Below are 5,181 nucleotides of genomic sequence, written 5' to 3'. Positions count from 1 at the left end.
CGAGGCCGGGTCTTCCAACATGACAATGACCCGAAGCACACAGCCAGGATAACCAAGGAGTGGCTCTGTAAGAAGCATATCAAGGTTCTGGCGTGGCCTAGCCAGTCTCCAGACCTAAACCCAATAGAGAATCTTTGGAGGGAGCTCGAACTCTGTGTTTCTCAGCGACACCCCACAAACCTGACTGATCTAGAGAAGATCTGTGTGGAGGAGGGGGCCAAAATCCCTCCTGCAGTGTGTGCAAACCTGGTGAAAAACTACAGGAAACGTTTGACCTCTGTAATTGCAAACAAAGGCTACTGTACCAAATATTAACATTGATTTTCTCAGGTGTTCAAATACTTATTTGCAGCTGTATCATACAAATAAATAGTTAAAAAATCATACATTGTGATTTCTGGATATTTTTTTTTAGATTATGTCTCTCACAGTGGACATGCACCTACGATGACAATTTCAGACCCCTCCATGATTTCTAGGTGGGAGAACTTGCAAAATAGCAGGGTGTTCAAATACTTATTTTCCTCACTGTACCTACCTAGGCCATGCCTGACTGGCAAAGGACCCCAGTCCCTGCTGAGGCTAATGCCCGTTTATTTGCTTTCCTCTTACCTGGCCAAGACTTCCACCTTGTGGGAATTCAGTACAATACTCCATACAATACTTCCACTTTCAGCCACACCAGATCAACATGCATTTTAGCTACTGAGTCTTACTGAACAGCCAAGTAATGAATCCATGAATCAACTATTTGGTTACTGTTGTATGGTCAGTAGACAGAGTTAGTCTCGGTTTATATAAAACAAGTGGCCAGTGGCGGCTGGCCAATAGAGGGCGCCACCTTCCCTGGTGGCGGAAACGTTTTATATACAGTTTATATAAAATGAACTAATCTTTTTTTTAGTCATTTCGTTCATTTGAACTAGGCTGGTTATTGCAGCACTGCAGCCCTCTAGTGGCCGATGAAAATACAGCACCGTTCTCAAACACCGAAGGCTGCCTGGCTTGCTTTTTATTTTTATATTAAGTATAATGCACAAATTCACCTCTTGATTACTCTCTATCATCATTATATAAACCTCCTTGGGCCCACAACCAAATTCAAACCATGTAAAAAGCACAGAAATATGTTGTCAATATGTAATCACCACTACTAAATCCTTCCATTTTCACAATCTTTCCCGAGTAGTATACAACCAGACCAGCCATATAAAGGCTTATGTATATAATTACTATCATTATCTCTAAAGTGCTCATTCATACAGTAGCCTAACGTCCATATACATGAGTAAAATATTAATATCAGATTTGCAGTATATATGCAAATATATTGAAGTAATAAGCTTGATACACTATATGAATAAACACACTCTAAAATTCAACCAATTTAATAATAATCTGGATCAAGCCACCAAGTTCTTAAAGAACTCCAGCACAGAGAGAGGAACAGAGAAATAAACACATATAAACAGCAGTTTGGCAGTTCTGGACGCAGAATGGGCCACATCAGAGAAACACACATGAGCACATCGCTCTCAAACACTGCAGGTTGTTCACCAGTCACGAGCTGTAAAAAGGAAAAGTTACGTTGGCGGACCTGGATCAGCTGTTAGCTGTTTACAGGGCTAACGCTAACGTTGCTACGTGGCTGTGTTTTAATGTTTTAATGACCGGGTCTGTTTGTTTTGGAGAGGAGACGACCTTAGAGGTAATTTGGCTCCAGGTAGAACTCTGTCAGGGCTCTGAAGTGGAGCGGACCCAGAACAACTCTCATCAGCTGTTAGCTCTAATGTTAAACACTAGCAGGACTAAAGTTACAGTGCGGCTGTGTTAAAACTATAACTTAGCACAACATCACTGCGCTGTAATAACGTTATGCTTTATAAAATGTCACAAAATAGATGTTAGATATAATGTCAGTCCAGTGACATTACCTGACCTTTGTTACCTGACAGCCGACCTGCCTCTCATTCTCCGGCACTGGCAGTCACTCAGCCTGCCGAGTGAACGAAAGACTTAGGAGAACCCATGTGAGCGCTGAACGAGTAGTTCATTCCTGCTCCACAGTAGCTGTCACGTGACAAATGAACGACTCAGACGTAGAGACCCACAGTTGAGAGTCGTGAACTAATCAATTTTGTTTCCTGTGCTGACGGAGCCCATGCAGCTGTTGTGTGACGAGTGAACGTAAGAGTCCAAGATCCTTCACGCATGCGTGAAAATGAACGAATCACTCACTGAGACAACCCGTTCCTCCCGAGTCATATACACGATTAGGTCTTATGAACGAACTGTTCTTTGAACGACACAACACTAGAAATTAGCTTCCTGCTCATTCACTGATCTCTTCTGGGGCGCTGGAGAGAGCGCCCAGGCAGCACAGGAGCGCAGCCAATAACTGACTGTAACTGACACAAGATATGCCCATAGCAACAGAAATTAAGCCAATCAGCGTCCTCAAATCTGATGCTTGAAGGGCGCTCCAGGATCTGCCCCAAGCACAGTCAGTTGGTGGTAGAGGGACACTTGACGTTGTTGACAAGATGAATGTGGAACTCAAAACCGACACAGGCTTTCAGCCTTGGCTAGCTGGATGCAATGATTTAAAGACCTTATTTTGCTTCCCATGCTTGCCTTTTAAAACGGCGGAGACGGATACAACACGGACTGTTACAGGAGTAAAAGAGACAATACATTTATCTGAGAAGATTAAGAAACATGAGTGTACGAGGGCACATATGGATAATACGGTGAAGCTAGCCATGCTAGGCAGAGTTAGCATCAGTCTTGCGTGGCCACAATGAGACCACTTCCTCTGACAACCCTGGTGTTTTCAGTAGATCTTGTTGCCTCGCTGGACAGTGTACAAACAGGAGTACCTTAAGACAGCTACCGTTTTCAAAGGCACCTCAAAGACTTTTGGACTGCATGCTGTCAGTTCTTGAAGATTACATTCTGGAGGAAGTAAAAAATGCAGAGTATCTTGCTATTCAGGTAGATGAGACAACTGACATTTCCACCCATTACCATTTGGTGCTTGTTCTAAGGTATATCAACAAGGAGAACAACAGCTGTTGGCTACAGAGGTAAGCTGGATAGTTTATAGGCAGCTCTGAAGTGCTAAGATGTGGTTATTTCCAGTGGTGGACAGTAACTTAATAAGTAGGCCTACTGTAATGAAGTACAAATTAGAGGTAGCCTATTTGTACTTTACTTGAGTATTTCTTTTCATGCCACTTTCTATGTTTATGTTCACTGTTTATGTTTTTGTATATTAGAAGAAGAAGAAGAAGTTTTATTTATATAGCGCCTTTCCAGAGCTCAAGGTCGCTTTACATGGTACATTTGCAATACATTTACACACTAACACACAACTTACAATCACATAGGATACATATAGTCACATTTAAACAAAATACATGTTAAATAGACATGTTTTTAACTGTGTCTTGAATGTAGCCACAGGTGAAATATTTCGAAGTGAAAGGGGCAGTGAATTCCATAATTTTGGAGCATTAACACTAAATGACCTTCCACCTACTGTAGACAACCGGAAACGAGGGATGGACAATAAACCAAGTTCAGCTGATCTGAGAGACCGTGCAGGGCGGTAGGTGAAAAGTAGATCAGACAAATATGGGGGTGCAAGACCATTTAATGCCTTAAATGTTAGAAGCAATACCTTAAAGTGGATACGTGATGCCACGGGTAGCCAGTGAAGGTCATGAAGCACCGGAGTAATGTGAGCAGAACGCCTGGTGGAGGTGAGAACTCTTGCTGCTGAGTTTTGAACGTACTGTAATCTTGCAATAAGTTTTTTGGGAAGACCAAGAAATAAAGCATTGCAATAATCCAGACGTGATGTGATTAATGCATGGATTAAGATTTCAGCGTCAGCTAAAGTGAGAGAAGATCAACTCAAATTAATATAATAATATAACATTAAATAATTTCTGACTATTTCACAAAGCACTGGTATCCGGCAGTTTGTGTTAAATTGTATTGGGACGGTTACTGAAACTGACTGGATATGGCACAGCCCCACCTATAATATTTTTCAGTTTTCAGTTTTATCATTTTGTCATGTATGAGAACATTTCTCTGGTGGTGTCATTGTGATGATTTACACACTTCCTACTTTAACGAACTCCTCCTAGGGATTTAGTCCGACCGACCTCATTGAAGATGAAATGTTGTGCTATCTGTGAGTTTTCGTCAATGGGCGTGTCCGTGGCGTGGCATCAAAGATCAACTCTTCGCCATGACACGGAAGTTGTTGTAACTTCAGTGTACATGCTCACATCTGCTCCAAACTGTACATGTAGGATGAGAGTCCCGCCCTGAACACATGTACATGCCGACATTCACCCACAGTCATAGCGCCACCTGCTGGCAACAGAAAGTGACCTTTAACAAAGCAGCCCCCGCCGCACGTTTCACCTACGTGCACGAATTTTCTGTGGTACGTGTATCTTGTCCAGACGCACAAAAAAGTCTCTTGGAGCCATAGCCTAAACCCAACAGGAAGTCGGCCATTTTGAATTTTACATCAATTTTTTGATGATTTACACCACATGATTTAGTCCGACCGACTTTAAATTTCTGTTGTGCCTTCTAAAGGCATTGAAGATGAAAAGTTGTGCTATTTGCGAGTTTTCGTCAATGGGCGTGTCCGTGGCGTGGCGTCAAAGATCAACTCTTCGCCATGACACAGGAAGTTGTTGTAACTTCAGTGGACATGCTCACATCTGAACCAAACTTTACGTGCTTGATAACTCTCCCACCCCGCTATGGAGGACCGATCCTGACACAGTCAGAAATAAATACAGAAATAAATAAATGCTCAATAAATAAATAAGCATCCAAATAAATACACAAAAAAATAAAGTAAATAAATAAATGTAGGTAGTAATTAAATTATACAAGGAGACATAAATGTATATATTTTAATTAGTGCCTTTACTTATTCACCTTTGTTATAATTACCTTATTTGTTTATTCAACTTTATTTATTACTAATTTTTTAAACGTATTTATTTATGTGTGTGTTTTAATATTTTTGTCTGTTTTATTCTTCCTTTGTATTTATTTACCTTATTTATTTTCACCCATGGTATTTATTTCTGCCTGTCTTTTTTAAATTTTTGTATGCATTTCTGCCTCATTATGCAAATGAGGAGG

At 41.0% G+C, this 5,181-nt stretch overlaps 1 protein-coding gene across 1 annotated transcript in view; it reads right to left on the bottom strand.

Annotated features, from left to right (window-relative positions):
• The window catches only part of atoh8 (atonal bHLH transcription factor 8), a 19,583-nt gene that overhangs the window by 1,574 nt on the left and 12,828 nt on the right, over nt 1–5,181 (bottom strand). The gene's annotated exons all lie outside the window — the stretch shown is intronic.

The sequence above is a fragment of the Micropterus dolomieu genome, linkage group LG19 (assembly GCF_021292245.1).
Source record: "Micropterus dolomieu isolate WLL.071019.BEF.003 ecotype Adirondacks linkage group LG19, ASM2129224v1, whole genome shotgun sequence".
NCBI classification, from domain to species: domain Eukaryota; kingdom Metazoa; phylum Chordata; class Actinopteri; order Centrarchiformes; family Centrarchidae; genus Micropterus; species Micropterus dolomieu.
This window is presented reverse-complemented; position numbering and strand designations above follow the sequence as displayed.